Here is a 17,580-nt window from a genome sequence, read left to right as displayed (position 1 = left end):
GGGGGTGGTCGTGGTGAAGATCCTCACGCCCACATGAAGCGTTTCCTAGAAACGTGTAATTCATTTGTGATTCCTGGAATCACCCCAGAGGCGATTAGGCTGTCCTTATTTCCCTATTCTTTGCATGATGACGCAAAACAATGGGTCAGCTCACTGAAGCCTGGTGAAATCATCACCTGGGTGAAGTTGGAGGAAAAATTTATGCAAAAATACTTCCCACCTACCACCAACGCGATGAGGCATCGAGAGATTATAAACTTTGAACAAGAAGATGTTGAGACCTTAAGCGCCGCATGGGAGCGTTTTAAGGGCTTGGTCAAGAATTGCTCGAACCATGGACTACCTCTAACTATCCAAATGGAGACATTTTATAGAGGACTGAATAGAGCATCGCAGATGGCAGCAGACGTAGCAGCAGCTGGTGGACTTATGGACAAATCTTACACTGATGCTAAAAAGATACTATACCGCGTTGCTAAACACAATATGGAATGGGTGGATGATACGTATGATGGAAGAGCTGACAGAAAGAAGAGATCTCAGAACGTTAATTCTATCGATTCCAACGCAATAGCCACACTTTCTGCTCAAGTGGCTACGATGACTAGCCTTCTACAGAACATAACGCTAGGAAACGCATCAAATCAGTAGAAGGTGAATCAGGTAGAGGCATTTGGGCAGCCCATGGTTAGCTGTGTGGGCTGTAGAGATCCTCACTCCTATGTTGAATGTCCATAAAACTCTCAATCAGTATGCTTCATCAAAAACAACCCATTCTCTAATACATATAACCCTGGATGGAGAAACCATCCGAATTTTTCTTAGATAGGAGGAAATCATCAAGAGCACCACCCGGGGGCGAACCATCAGCAAAGGAATGGACCACTGCCTGCATTTCAACAAGCGCATCAGCAACATCAACAGCCCTTTAATAAAGGAGGACAGACGTCGAGCTCAGGATCTCCGCTTGAGAACCTATTGAAGAAGTACATAGCCCAGAATGATGCGTTGCTAAAAAGTCAAGCGTCATTTATCAGAAACCTGGAATCTAGATAGGGCAGATAGCGAGCGAGTTGAAAAACAGGCAGTCTAGAGTTCTACCTAGCAATACTAAAACACCTGGGAACAATAATGGGAAGGAGCAATGTCACGCGGTGACGCTGCGAAGTCGAAGAGCTCATGAAGAAAGAAGAATGAATTCAAGAAATAGCAATCCTTTGAAAGAACACATCACACGCTCAATGGATTAGGAAGAAAGAACGCCCGAGACTACAAGCCATTCAGATCCCAGTACGTCTAACGTGGGAAAGCCTGAAGTGACTTTGAACACACCATTTCCTATGCGTCGGATGAAAAAGAACGATGAACAACAATTCAAGCGCTTTCCTGAGCTCCTAAAGCAGTTGCATATCAACATTCCACTGATAGAGGCTTTGGAGCAGATGCCAATATATGTCAAATTTTTTAAGGACATTTTGACAAAGAAGAGAAGAGTCAGCGAAAAGGAAGTAATAGCGCTAATGCAGGAGTGTAACGCGTTAGTAAGCAACAGTCTACCAAAGAAGCAGAAGGACCCTGGGAGCTTCACAGTTCCTTGTTCGATAGGAGGATTGGATGTGGGTCATGCGTGTGCAATCTAGGAGTCAGCATTAATCTCATGCCACTTTCAATTTTTAAGAAATTGGGGATTGGCGAAGCACAACCCACTTCTGTTACTATTCAGCTCGCTGAAAGAACAATTAAGTACCCAGAAGGGAAGAGTGAAGATGTTCTGGTGAAGGTTGACAATCTCATATTCCCAGCAGACTTTATTATCTTAGACTATGAAGCAGATAGGAAGTTACCAATTATCCTTGGACGCCCCTTCTTAGCTACTGGAAAAGTTTTAATTGACGTGTATAAAGGCGAATTAACTATGCGCGTGGACAATGAGGATGTGAAGTTTAATATGCTCAACGCATTAAAATTCCCAGATAATGAAGATTGTCAACTAAACAGTATTGAGTTACCTGAAGAAGAGACTCATGTATGTGAGGTCCTCGCGTTGGAGGAGAACCTGAAAGAATCAGAGCCGCCAAGTCTGAGTGAGCAGCGGACAAAACCAGCGCGTCCATCACTTGAAGAACCACTAGAACTCGAGTTGAAATAGTTACCTGGACATTTGAAATATGCGTTCCTTGGAACCGACAACACTTTACCTATGATCATTTCCACAAATCTCACAGATCCTAATGAGCAATCTCTCTTACAGATGCTGAAAAAGCACAAGCGTGCAATAAGCTAGACGCTTGCGGATATCCATGGCCTTAGTTCATCTTATTGCATGCATAAGATTAGGCTGGAAGAAAGGAAGTCGAGCTCAATCGAGCCTCATAGAAGGTTGAACCCCATAATGAAAGAAGTGGTTAAGAAAGAAATTCTAAAATGGTTGGATGCGGGAGTTATTTATCCTATATCCAACAGTAGCTAGGTAAGTCCAGTCCAATGCATTCCCAAGAAAGGAGGAACGACCGTGGTAGTCAACAACAATAATGAACTCATACCCTTGAGGACTGTCACAGGCTAACGTATTTGTATGGATTACAGGAAACTCAATGCAGCAACTAAGAAAGACCACTTCCCCCTTCCTTTCATTGATCAAATGCTTGACAGACTTGCAAGCAAAGAATTTTATTGCTTTCTCGATGGATACTCTGGTTACAACCAGATTCTGATATATTCGGAAGATCAGAAGAAGACTACATTTACTTGTCCCTTTGGAACATTTGCATTCAGACGCATACCCTTTGGGCTGTATAACGCACCTGGGACATTTCAAAGATGTATGATGGCTATCTTCTTTGACTTCCTAGAAAAGACCGTTGAAGTCTTCATGGACAACTTTTCAATACTTGGAGACTCATTCCAGTCATGCTTAGATAATTTGGAGGTCGTCCTCGCACGATGCGAGGAAACAAACTTGGTGCTGAATTGGGAGAAATGTCACTTCATGGTGACTGGAGGAATTGTCTTAGGTCATAAAGTATCTGAAGCTGGCTTGGAAGTAAATGAAGCCAAAATAGATGTCATAGCAAAACTTCCACCACCATCAAATGTTAAAACTTTATGAAGTTTTCTAGGGCATGTTGGCTTCTATAGACGGTTCGTTAGAGGATTCTCTCAGATTGCGTGACCTCTAAGCGCATTACTAGAGGTGAACCGGTCCTATGACTTTAATGAAGACTGCACTAACGCATTTGAAACCGTATGCGTTGACGACAGCCCCAGTACTGATAGCACCAGACTGGACGTAGCACTTTATTCTCATGTGCAACGCGAGTGATGCGCCAGTAGGAACAATGTTAGGGCAGAAGAAGGGTAACTTGATACACCCCATCTCCTACGTGTCCAAAACACTAAATGACTCTTAGGAACACTAAACAACTACTGCAAAAGAAATGTTGGTTGTAGTGTTTGGCATTAGAAAGTTTCGATCTTACTTAGTTGATGCGTCAGCCACCATATACATCGACCATTCAGCCATAAAATTCCTGATGAGGAAAAAGGATGCGAAGCCAAAGTTGATAAGATGGGTGCTGCTGCTACAGGAGTTTGATATTGATATCCAGGACAAAAAGGGAACAGAAAATCAGGTGGCTGACCACCTGTCTAGGCTAGAGAATCAAGAAATGCAAGCCCAAGAAGGTGAAATCAAGGACGCATTTCCTGATAAAAGCCTGTTTAGAGTTGAAGGCAGGGAACCTTGGTATGCGAACATAGTCAATTATTTAACCACCAAGAAATTCCCTAGGAACTTCAACTCTCAGAAAAAGAAGCGGTTAATTCATGATAGCAAGTTTTATTTTTAGGAAGAACCGTTTCTATACAAACAAGACCCTGACTCCATAATGCGTTGATGCGTTCTGGAGGAGGAGACACAACACATATTAACTGAGTGTCATGACTCTCCATATAGAGGGCATTTTCGTGGACAAAGAACCGCAGCGAAGGTTCTTCAAAGCGGATACTTTTGGCCCACCCTCTTTACAGATGCGAGGGAGTTTGTTCGAAAATGTGACCCCTGTCAACGCACCGAGAATATTTCTTCAAGGCACGCAATGCCCTTGAACAATATTCTCAAAGTTGAGTTGTTTGATATTTGGGGTATAGATTTTATGGGACCTTTTTCCCTGTCCTGTGGCTAACAGTACATCCTGCTTGCAGTAGATTATGTATCTAAGTGGGTAGAAGCAGTAGCCTATGTTAGGAATGAGGCATCCACTGTATCTAAGTTTCTTACCAGGAAAATCTTTACACGCTATGGAACGCCAAGAGCCCTGATAAGCAACGAAGGTATGCATTTCATTAATCGCATCATTTCCAAATTACTTGCAAAATATAATGTCAGGCACAAAATCGCCACTTCTTACCACCCACAAACAAACGGTCAAGTGGAAGTATCAAATCAAGAAATCAAGTCTATCCTAGAGAAAGTTGTCAATGCAACACGAAAGGATTAGGCACAGAGGTTGGATGAAGCGCTTTGGGCCATCAGAATTGCTTACAAAACTCCTATAGGTATGTCTCCATACTCTCTTGTATTTAGAAAAGCCTGTCATTTACCTTTAGAGTTGGAGCACAAGGCGTTTTGGGCAGTTAAGAAGTTAAACATGAACTTGGACACCACAGGCGCTCAACGAAAACTTCAGCTCAACGAGCTCGAGGAGTGGCGATTGAACGCGTACGAGAGCTGTACAAAGAAAAGACAAAGCGTTGGCATGACCAACGCATTAGTAAGAAAGAACTTGTTGTTGGCTGAAAAGTTCTATTGTTCAATTCACGTCTGCGTTTGTTTCCAGGAAAACTAAAATCCAGGTGGTCATGACCCTTTATCATTAAGACGATCTTTCCATATGGAGCTGTGGAAATAACGCAAGAAGATGGCACCAACGCATTCAAAATAAACGACCAGAGAGTGAAGCCTTACTTTAAAGATGGACTGGAACGCCAAAAGTCATCTCTTGCACTACGTGAAGCCAATTGAGGCCCGCGTCGAAGTATCCCTGCGTTTGCATCGCCATATATTCCAGGGACACTTCTTCTATCCTTATATTTTTGCATTCTGTATTTTACGATGCGTTTGAGTTTTTTGATTTATTTGTTTGGTTGTTTTAAGATTGTTCTTTGTTTTTGCTTTTATAAAAGTTGGAAACTTGTTTGTTTTTCTTTAAAAGTTGTGTATAATCGAGTTAGGAATAACAGACGTGTTAGACGCAAGTCTAATGCATGGCCCAGTTGAAGGGACGCGTCTCGAGAACACAAAAACACTCGAGTATTTAGATAACCGAGACGTCCCTTTAGCTTTACATTTATTACAAACGTCAGACGCCGCCTGACATCAGCCACTAACCCTCTCTCAGTCTATAAAAGGACCCAACGATTCAAAGTTTTCTTCTTCTTCATTTTCACTCTCGAGCTCTTTGAAACAAAAGAAAGAAAAAAAAAACTTCTCTGTCTCCCTCGCTTCCGATTCGCTCGAGCTTCTCCGACCACAATGTCGTCCGCCTGAGATAGCCAAAACCAAACCATGAGCTTTGGGAACGACTCACCGATAGGTTCTTTTTCCTCATCCTCTGTGTCGATTTCACCTCTCCCGAGCCCTAGAAAAACCACCAAAACCCTCACCCAAACCAAACCTACACAAGGCGGAGCCACCTCTTCCCAGCGGCCACCTATTTCGAAACCTTCCACAGTCCCCACGAAACTCCCTTACAAAGCCTCCAAATCCATCGTTACCCCTCCGGCCAAGATCCCTCAACCTAAACCTAAAACCCCTCAACCAAAACCCAAAACTACCCCCAAGCCAAGGGCCAAAACACCTGCAAAACCAAGGACGCGTCCATCATCTATGGACGCCTCCAAACCCTACACCAAGCCTGCCCCACCACCAGTCATCCCTAACATCACTATAGTAGGTGCAACGCATAATCCACTCCCAGCCTACATCCACAACGCACCGTCACCAGCTGTGCGTCCACCACTTCCACTTTCTATTGAGCCCTTGGCCACCATTTATCCAGTAGAATCAGATGCGTCGAGCCAACCACCTCATTCGCCCATCCTCATATCTTCCTCTGGGATGCCTCATACCCAGTGGGTACCCCTCCATTTACTCCACCCATACCACCCTCTGACAGTCCTGCGTCAGAGCGCAATCTTGAAGAGTTTGTAGCATTGGCTCGACTGGACGAGCAAGAGGTTTTTGGTGCGATCTTGGCGTCCCTCAATCAAAGTCAAGAGGAAGAGCAGGTGATGTGTTTAAACCCACCTAACGCATCACTTGAGTTAGAAAAAGCGGAGTGGTATGCTATGATGCTTGAAAAGGAATTAAAAGAAGAAGAAAGGGAAGAAGAAAATAGAGAAGGGAGAATTGGCCCTAACGCGTCTCAACCACACCCATCCGACACGAATGAAGGGCCTTTAAAATCAAAAAGAGTAACAAGAAAAAGAAAATTGATGTTAGAGGAAGAAGAAGATGAGAAATCTGCATCCGGACCTGAGGGTGCAACACATGAAAACAGCTCAAGGCACAACGTACTAGAGCAGGAATTGGAAGACTACCAGCCCGCAAGGCAAGGGCAAAGCAAGACGGATCTCCAAAAAGAATTAGAGAATGAACTGAAAGAACTGACAAGGGAAGCAAAAGAGCATGCGGCAGGAAAACGCAAGGTAACCGACGCGTTACCTAAGAAGACCTAGGGAAGAAAGCGTCAATTTAGTGACATACTCGTAGAAAAGGGCTTCTTTCCCAAATGCCACCCACTGCCATTTTACATAACTGAAACAATAAACGCATTATGGTGGAATCAGTTTTGCGTTGGGCACACTCGTATTTGGCCCAACCTCATCCGCATGTTCTATAATAGTGAGTTTGATATGGAGAAGAACACAGCTTTTGTTGATGAGGTGTTAGTACGTTTCTCAGCTGAAAAAATAAATGAAGTGTTCCACATTGACAGTAATCCGGACGCGAAAGAAAATCACATCTTAGAGCCGCCTACGCCAAGCCAATTAGAATATGCGTTAAGGACGGTAGCCAAACCTGGAAGTAAATGGCAAACATCGAGAAACGGGGCAAAAATGTTAGCTTCCAAGAATTTAACTCCAGACGCGAATTTGTGGTATTACTTAATCAAACAGAGCATCATGCCTACAACGCATGATGAGACATTATCAAAGGAACGCGTCCTGACTACCTATTGCATCATGCAGTGCATCCCTTTGGACGTTGGAAGAATTATAAGGGATCAGATCAAAGCCATCAAGACTAAGCCACGAGGGCAACTCTACTTTCCATGACTGATCTGGGCACTATGCGAATGCGGGGGCATCCCTCTGGGGGATGATCATGAAGATATCGATGGCTTGATAGACATAAAGTTAGTGAGGCGTCTACATCGCGGTTTGTCGCATCAACCTACCTTACCTGCCAAGGAAGTGGCAATCAAGCCTCGATCATCCAAACACGCCCTCAAAAGAAGACGCGTCCAAATTGTTGAACACAACGATGAAACTTTAGAGCATGAAGAACATGAAGCTGAGCTTGAACTTCCGGTTGAAGAAACACAACCACCCCTCAATCTTACTTTCCATAACTCACCATTGGCCCCACTATAAGGGAGTCCTAATCAAACGCACCAAGAACCAACTCATATAGATCAGGTCATCCCTTACTTCCTTCCTTCTCCCCAACCAAGTCCAATTCCCAACTTTGTGCCTCCTCCAATAATTTTTTAGCCAACTGGGTAGGGTCGAACACCGCAGCAAATTTTGAAAAACCAATTGGAAGAAATGAAGAACCAACACCACCTCAACGCAACGCAGACTTAGAAGAGTTGAAAACTTTTATCAGTGATCAGCTCAGACCACTGGCCCCGTCTATCGAAGGTCTTCAGCAACAGAATTGGGTTCTAAGGGATTATCTAAGGCAGCAAACAAGATGGATGCAAAACCAATTTGTTTATACAACGCAATACATCAACCAGGTATTGGTTGGAATGTTTACTCTGCCTCCACTGCCTGCCCATCTTAGAAACCCCTTGCATTTTATGGATGAAGACACTGAGGAAGAATACAGAGATGACGCGCCAGCACAATAGAGTTTTGGGGTTATTTTTGTATTTTGATTTAATTGTTCTTTTGTATCTGCTTTGACTTGCTTGTTTACTTCATGTGAAATTATGAAAATGAATGAGAAATTCCTATCATTTTGTTCCTCGCGTTTGACCTTGGCATACTTGATTTTTGTTCTTTAGATATTTTCTAAGTCTTGTGCTCTGCCTGACCTCAATGATATCAACTATATGAAATCTATAAGTTTAAAGTAGGCATTAGGAAAATCAACAAGGCCTGAACTTCTCTAAAAAGGTTATGTTTACCTTCTAACGCATGCAAGCTTTAAGTCTTAAACTCCTTTCAGAATCTCAAAGCCTTTTTGAAATTTTTTTTCTCTTTTAGCAATGAGAATTTAGCTCGTCTCCAAATTTGGGGATGAGAAAAATCCGAGTTAAGACGCATCAAACGAATACATCATAAAGAAAAGGGGACAAAATAAGAAAAATTTTAAACGCGACTCCTCTGTCCTTATTTCAAAATAAAAACCTTAAAATGGCATGAATTTAGCTGGAACAGGTACTTAGTCGTAGTTGGATGCTCGCATGACACCCATGGGGGCAAGCCAAAACGAAGATAAGTCTCCTAAACCAACGCGTCCCATATAACTCCTCTATCTATTCTGGAAAAAAAAAATTATATCTTCAAAAGCATGAATATTAGATATGAGTTTAATTGTGAAGGGTTCTCACCCGTAGTTAGATGCTCACATGACACCCGTGGGGGCAAGCCAAAACGAAAGTGGGATACCTGGAACAACGCATGAGTAAAATAAAAAGTCATAATTGTTTTTTTCTTTTTATCCGACATTTATCTTAAAAAATGCATCTAACGCATTGCTGGTTTAGAAAAAACGAGAATGTTTTTAGAAATGAAAGGAGTTGTGATAAAAGACCTGTTGCACCTGAAACTAAACATTAGCCCTTGATTTGAACTTAATAGCCAAGAAATGCTTTTTCCGTCACGAATCTCTCATCAATAGAAGTTTACTGACTGCATTTGTTCCTATCCGACTAGTAGGAATGACAAGAACAAGAACTATTAGCTACCCAGCTCTTGGCTTGGTAATGCATTCGGTTCCAGCAGTTAAACACTTTCTTTGGCAGATGAGTTCCTCTCGATTCCAGCCCGTGGGGCAGTCTATTTTGTTGCCCTTCCAATCAAAATAGTAGGAGGGCCCTCACACCCCGTTCCAACAAGCTAGGGGAAATTATTCGATCAGTTAAGATAGTTGTCAAGTTAGCTTTACGCAAGCCAGTGACACCATTTCAAAGAAGGAATCTTTTTCTATATAGGATATGGTTACCAGTGATCCAGTTTCGGGTATGTTTTCCTTATAGCATAGCCGGTTTAAGTTGGACTTTCTTCTGCCAGCGCTGGAATTGTCTGTTTCGGTATTCACTCTTGTAAATGATCGCAAACGCTCATCTGTCTACGACCCTTCTTTCTTTTATTCATATTCAATATCCCAGTTATCTTTTTAGCGAATATCTCCCGTGCTTGGTTAATCGATTGAAGTGCAGGTGCTTCAGCTGGCGGGCGGATGGGGAATGTTCGAGATACTTCGATTCAGCAACTTTTTAGGAGTTGGTTTTGGCTTGCCCCTTTCTCTAATAAGAAGGTATCTTTATGCCAAAGATCCTTCCTTCAGCTGGTGCGCAGGAGCACACTTTCGTTTTCCCCAACCCTCGAAGAAAGGAAAGAGCGAGATGGTTGTTTTTGTTGTTCCCGCGAATCGGGAGTGATTGTGCTCTAAGGGAAATGTGAGACTGATCTCAAGAATTTCTCAGTCCCTCTAGTCGGGTGGGCACCGGCAGTTAAAAGAACTGCTCGAAAGCTTGACGAACAAGCGAAAAAAGAAAGCCCTAACTATTTATTTGAGAAAAGAGTCAAACTGAGTTATATTTTCCAAACTCTTATCTCAAGCTTATGACTGAATATGATGAGAGGCAAACTCTGCACATTTAAGACAAAGGAGATAATGAAGAATTATTTTGGAATGCTTGAGGACAAGCATTGTTCAAATTTGGGGGTAGTGATAACTTGTAGAAATACAAGTTATTTTTGCTCTTAAGATTGGAACAACTAAGGTTTTTAAGATTCTCCTCATTTTCGGAAGAAACGCATGGATTTATTCAAACATTAGCAAACTCATGCAAAAGAAGTTTTATTACTAAATATCGCGGCACTAACGCATTGTATTGCAGGATTTCAATGCAAGGATTAACACTAACGCATTAGACAAGTGCCGCAGGAAAAGCTTTAACGCATGGGCCATGCATCGGAGGGAGTTCAACGCAGAGAAGATTCATTACTCTAGGCTGATTGTCACATCACCACTTGCAAGTATGGGCACCTGTAGCAGGCAATGTTTGAAAAGCTTCCACGCAGCAGGTGGCGTCTGAAAAGCTTCCACGTAGCAAGCGGCGTCTGAAAAGCTTCCGAGAGTCAGGCAGCTAATCAGAGCATGGATTTTAATGCTGACCAGGACATGGGCTTTAATGCTGCCCATTCACCAAGTGGACGTGACCAACTTCTATAAATAGATGAAGTCCCTCTAGAGTTAAGAAGTTCAAAAATTATAAAAATCCTTACTCTCTGTATATTGTAGTAATAATTCTAGTTCTATAGAGGCTGTGCTGTAGTACTAGATGATCAGAAGGGTTGAGAACCGCCACCACCACTGGTCAAGGAGCGGAGGAAGCTAATCTTGAGAAAGACACTTCATCCAATTCCTAAACAAGTGATTGTACACAACGAGATTTTGTATTCTTTGGCTTGACTCAGTTTCCTTCTTCTCATTTATCACTTTCATTCCATTTGATTAAATATTGCTTTTATAAAGACTCTCTGTATCTTTATAAAATTCATATGTTTGATCCATCATACTTGCCATTGTTTATTTCTTGTTTATGTTGAATGCATTAATACTTTATGCACAACTTCATTCTAAAGCTCAAGCCAACTTGACAAATTGGTAAAAGCATCTTTAACTTAGATTGTTCGAAAGAATAACTAAGTTGCATCAAGTAGGACGCCTAGTACAACTAGAGATAGACTTACTGGTGTTTATTGCATTTTGTCTTAGACGCATGCATCCTAGAGATAGGCTTTGTATGTTGTTCGCATTGAGAAATGTTGAATGAAGTCTGACGCATAAACAAAAGATAAGCAAACCATCCCATCTCATTCATATCACATCCTAGTTATGTACACTCGTCTTAGACCGATGCATCCATTTACATTAAATTCCATTCTCACATGATCCATCACTAACTACTCAACTCTTTTTCATCTCTTGCATAGGCACAGCAATTTAGTGTAAATAACACATTTCTCACATTTATTTAGAAAAACCCCTACATCAGATACAACGCAAGGTCTGCGTTTGGTTAATTGAATCCCTGAGTTCGACCTTGGACTTACCAGGAACCTAAATTAGATTTATACTTGGGTCCGGTTTAGGAAAACTTGAACGTCATTAGAAGAAGTTGTGTGTGTTCTGTGCATATATCTAATGCTCAACGTGTTACAATTATTTAAACGCATCGAAGTATAAACGCATCACTTATACTTGGAACTTATTTCTCCAATTTATTTTATACAATATACTCCTAGAGCAAATCACGATAGCAACGAACAGTTACACTTACAAGAAATGTTAAGCGAGTTTAACAATTTCTGGGTCGAACAATGGTGGCTGATAGTTACAGTAAAAAGGAGTTGTTCTATCTGTTGCTTGAGATTGTCTCAATCCAGTGAAGGGAACACCTGATCATCCTACGGTGGCTTTTGTCCTGTCTCACTGAAACATCATTGCATAGTAGATGTTTCTTAGGGTGCATTAGATTATTTTTCTAAAATTGATTGCTTTTTCTAATTGGTTTAATGTAAATAGACTAACATATATAATTTGTAAGGTTTCAGCAAACTTATTCATAATGACTTCCGCAATACATAATTTACTCATTGCTGATAAATTAACGTGCGAAATTTACACGTCTCGGAAAAATACGATCAACACAATCCTATAAAAGAGTACTATAACATGCGACGGAATAAATCAGAATCAATAAGCACTCTAACTACTCTTAATTTAAGTTTTAAACCTGTTATTCAAGTGATATTCATAAAGGGTTTGAAGCAAACATTACCTTTGAAGATTAATCCACGAATTCAGGAGCAATACTCCAAGATTGAACTTGAAACTTCAATAAGACCACCACCAAAATCTTCTCTACAAAGTCCAAGAAGGAATATGTGATAGAAACACTCAAATCTAGCTGAGTTGGAGAGGAACTTTGGTGGGTTTGTGAGGGTTTTCAAAATTCTAGCACTTCAATCAATTTTTCCAACCTATCTCTCTCAAATCTATGCATGAAGACTCATTATATAACATATTTTCATACAATGAGAGTGACTTGCATGGAGGACAACTCCTACTTGGAGCTAATTAGAATTTGGAGGTGGAATTGGGTGACAAACCACTCAAGAAATGGTTAGTGGATTTTTCCCAAAAATTGGAAAAATCCACTAACCCTAAAATCAATTTCAATTTTAAAACTAAAATTGATTTTATGATTAAATAAAACTATTTTATTTAATAATTAGTTTTATATAATTCATTCAAAATTAATAATTGATAAAACTAATTTCAATTTTTTTAATTAAACCTATTTAATTAAAAAATTTTAATTAATATCTTAATATTAAAATAATAAAATACTAATTCCACCAATATGATTCATTTTCATATTTAAATCATAATTTAAATATTAATTGATTCTCTAATTTCATTTAATTTCAACTAGATTAAACGTTTCTAATTGTATCAAATACAGTCAATTGAAAACCATAAAAATTGAATTTGAACATTTCAAATTCATAACCAAAATTCCAAAATTCATCCAATTAATACTCAATTTTCTATTCCAATTTATGAGTCAGTAGAGAGACCTAATGAACCTACAGATCATGAGCTCCAAAGATTTGTAATTTAGTCAATTAAACTCTTTAAACCGAATTAATTACTATTTGTTAACTATCAAGACATACCACTATAGCTCAATAGTTGTATTCTTCTCACTGTAGATATATTTCTGTCCATTTCGACCATAATCAGTAAATCGATCCTTCACAGATTGTTCGAATTTATAGCTAGGTCAAAATTACCGTTTTACCCCTGTAAATACATCTTGTACCTTTAGCTCCCACTGACCCTCTATTGAACAATTGATTTGTAATATTTTTTATAAATCATATCTCTCTCTACTAATAGAGGGCAGGGCCCCGTTGTTCAAGACTAGGCATCAATACTTAAAAGAACAACCTATATGCTAACCTTAAGTCGGGTAGGAGTAAATTTCATCTTGCATAGCTATGTTCCCAGCTATCTACCTGATCTTATCCCTAAAATGGAAGGCTTATTGAGCTGTTTTGTTGGACCACTCTCACCTATGCAGATCAAAGGATAATCCTAAAATAAACAGGAGTTTATAGTTAGATCAGGATTAAGAGCATGTTACCTAGATCATTTTAGTTTCATATAGTTAGTTTTAACAGTAAACGGTCTGTATAAAGAATAGTGACTATTTCGAGGTCCAGTCTTATGCAAACTCATTGCATAGGATGCCCCCACTCACATGTCTCTACATGAATGATTTGTGGATCACATCATTTGTATCAATATACAAAATGGGCCGCATCCAATAGTGTTACCAGGATGAAATACCCAACCTCATCCATATACTTATAGACCATTTAGGCTATATACTATAATTTCATCCTGTTTATCTCACCACATAAAGTTAAAGTGTTCATACTATAGCCATGGATTTGTTTATTGGATTTTCATTATAGAATGCAATATTAATGACTTTATTGAATAATATACTCAATAATATTTTATTGATAAATAGAATGTTTAACACAATTTACGAATTGCGAGTTCTAGGATATTCCTAACATCCTAATCATCAATGACCCCGTTTTGTCCTAATAGAGGACTGTCCTTCCATTCCAACTCCAAATGCTACTCGAAATGTTCAAAAAACTTACGAGGGCAAATGAGAAGGCCCGAGCATATATCTTGGCAAGTCTTTCTGAAGTCTTGGCCAAGAAGCATGAGCCCATACTCACAGCCCGTGAGATTATGGATTCCCTGAGGGGAATTTTTGAACAACCGTCCACACAGCTCAGGCATGACGCTGTCAAACACCTCTTCAATGCTCATATGCAAGAAGGGGCATCTGTTAGAGAACATGTTCTCAACAAGATGGATCACTTCAACGTAGCGGAGATGAATAGATCCATCATTGATGAAGCCAATTAGGTTAACTTTATTCTGGAATCTTTACCTAAAAGTTTCCTATAGTTCCGTAGCAATGTTGTTATGAACAGGATTGACTACAACCTGACCACCTTACTCAACAAGCTACAGACCTTCTTGTTCTTGATGAAAATCAAGGAACAGAAGGGTGAAGCAAATGTTGCTTCATCCTCTAAGTAGTTCTTCAGAGGTTCGACCTCTAGAACAAAGTCTGTAACTTCTTCTTCCAGCACCAAAAAGTGGAAGAAGAAAAAAGGTGAAAAGGGAAAAGCTAACCCATCATCACCAAAAGGGCAAGAATGCCAAGGTTGCAAAGAGAATTTATTTCCATTGCTACCAAAAGGGACATAGGAAGGGGACTGTTCTAAATACTTGGTAGAAAAGAAGAAAGTCAAGCAAGGTAAATATGATTTACTTGACTTGGAAACCTGTTTAGTAGAGAATGATGATTTGGCCTGGATAATTGATTCAGACGTTATTAACCACGTTTGTTCTTCATTTCAAGGAATTAGTTCTTGGCGGCAACTGGAAGCTGGGGAAATGACGTGTAGGTTGGAACTGGGCACATCGTCTCAACTATGGTAGTGGGAAATCTCCAACTGACTTTACAAAATAAATATATTTTACTAGATAATGTATATGTAGTTCCTGGTTAGAAGAGGAACTTAATTTCTGTAAAGTGTTCGTTAGAAAAATTATATTGTATTCATTTCTCGATAAATAAAGTGTTTATTTCAAGGAATGGTGTTAATATTTGTTTTGCAAAGTTGGAAAATAATATTTATGTGCTACGACTGTTAGCAACAACAGCCCTCTTACACTAAAATATTTAAAACTGTGGTAACTCAAAATAAAAGACTTAGAATTTCTCCTAAAGAAAATGCTCAACTTTTGCACCTAAGATTAGGACACATCAATCCCAATAGGATTGAGAGATTGGTGAAGAATGGACTTCTAAGCGAGTTAGAAGAAAATTCTTTACCGATGTGTGAGTCATGCTTTAAAGGTAAAATGACTAAAAGATCTTTTACTAGAAAAGATCACAGGGCCAAAGACCCTTAAAGCTAGTACATTCAGATCTCTATGGTCCAATAAATGTAAAAGCAAGAGGAGAGTTTGAATATTTCATCACCTTTACTGATGATTATTCAAGATATGAGTACGTTTGTTAATACAACATAAGTCTAAATCCTTTGAAAAGTTCAAAGAATTTAAGGTAGAAGTTGAAAATTCATTAAATAGAACAATTAAGACATTTCGATCTGATCGAGGTGGAGAGTTTTTTAATCTTATATTCCAGAACTATTTGATAGAGCATGAAGTTGTATCCCAACTCTCAGTACCTGGTACACCTTAGCAGAATGGTGTATCAGAAAGGAGAAGTCAAACCCTGTTGGACATGGTTTGGTCCATGATAAGATACACTTCCTTACCTGGTTTGTTTTGGGGTTTTGTAGTATAGACTATAGCGTATATTTTGAATTTTGTTTCGTCCAAGTGTGTTATTAGAACACCTTTGGATTTATGGAATGGCCATAAAGCTAGTTTACATCATTTTAGAATCTGAGGTTGCCCAACACATGTGTTTAAGGCAAATCCTAAGAAACTCGAACCTCATTCAAAACTGTGCCTATTTGTATGCTACACCAAAGAAACAAGAGGTCGTTACTTCTTCGACCCTAAGAAAAATAAAGTGTTTGTGTCGACAAACAATATTTTTCTGAATAAGACCATATAAGGGAGTACATGCCCCGCAGTAAAATTGTGTTGAGTGAAATTTCCAAAGAAACTACTAAAACTTCAACAAGAGTTGTTGAAGAACCCAACACCTCAACAAGAGTTGTTAAAGTTGGATCATCTAGTAGGTCAAACCCACCTCAAGTGTTAAGGGACCCTTGACGTAGTGGGAGTGTTACAAACTCGCCTGTCCATTATATGGGTTTAATAGAAATCATAGCTATGGTAGCTGATGGAGATGTTGAGGATCATTGTCTTACAATAAGGCAATGGAGGATGTTGACAAAGATGAGTGGATCAAAGCTATGGATCTCGAAATGAAGTCGATGTACTTCAATTCAATTTGGGATCTTGTAGATTAACCTAATGGGGTTAAACCTATAGGTTGCAAATGCATCTACAAGAGAAAATGATGTGTTGATGGGAAGATGCAAACTTTAAAGGCTAGATTAGTGGCAAAAGGTTATACCCAAGTTGTGGAAGTCGACTATGAGGAGAATTTCTTACATGTTGCCATGTTAAAGTCTATCCGGATCCTCCTATCCATTGTCTCATATTATGACTATGAGATTTAGAAAATGGACGTTGATAACTTGTAAAAATACAAGTTATTTTGCCTTTTTTATCTTAAAAAAAATAAGAAAAAGCTTTGAAAATGCGAAAATTTGCTAAGAAAATTCATAGAAATAATTACAGTTTATGATCACACACACTCGATGCCTAATTCGTCTATTTTAAAGCTAAAATCACTTTGTTTAAGTATAGAATGTCTGCTGAAGCGATCAAATGAGGATTCTCAATGCTTACACATGATCGCATAGCTAGATGAGTCGGTGACTCCAAGCGATGAGACATGACGTGACACTTGGGCAGTGAAGGTCAAATCAAAGATTGAGTTGGTGGCTGATAAGAAAGTTTTGTTGCTGAGCCAATGAACTTCTAACGCACAGTAGACGGCGTATCAGGGTATGAAATTTAATGCACCTTATCAACACAATCATAAGCAAGAGAATAAAATCTATCCTTGTCATCTATAAATAGTCATGAAATCGCCATGCAAGAGGAGAACTTTTGGAAGAAGAATCAAGAATAGAAAATTTTCTGTCAAAGAAGCCCTTTCTCTTACATCCATTCAAAAATCTTAGTGAGAGCTTCGGTTTCATGTGGAAGTAGAAGAGGTACTTCATCTTTCAATACTTGCAGTGAAGCAGTCATTGAGGAAGCCAGGGGAAATAAGAAATTGTGCACCACGGCTTGACTCTCTATCCTTATTCTTTATCTTAAGTGTATTTGTATTGTTTAAGCATTGCAAGGACTTATTTCTTTAATATGAATACATACATATTCATTTCAATTTTCGTCCA

General features: G+C 39.5%; 1 non-coding gene across 1 annotated transcript; it reads right to left on the bottom strand.

The window, feature by feature from the left end:
• Positions 1-237: 237 nt before the first annotated feature.
• Positions 238-341, bottom strand: LOC120084353 (small nucleolar RNA R71). Its single transcript, XR_005483712.1, has one exon. It is a non-coding gene; the product is annotated as a small nucleolar RNA R71 (small nucleolar RNA).
• Between the last annotated feature and the right edge of the window lie 17,239 nt (positions 342-17,580).

This window comes from Benincasa hispida, chromosome 8, assembly GCF_027475165.1.
Source record: "Benincasa hispida cultivar pf3 chromosome 8, pf3_genome.v1.1, whole genome shotgun sequence".
NCBI classification, from domain to species: Eukaryota; Viridiplantae; Streptophyta; class Magnoliopsida; order Cucurbitales; family Cucurbitaceae; genus Benincasa; species Benincasa hispida.
This window is presented reverse-complemented; position numbering and strand designations above follow the sequence as displayed.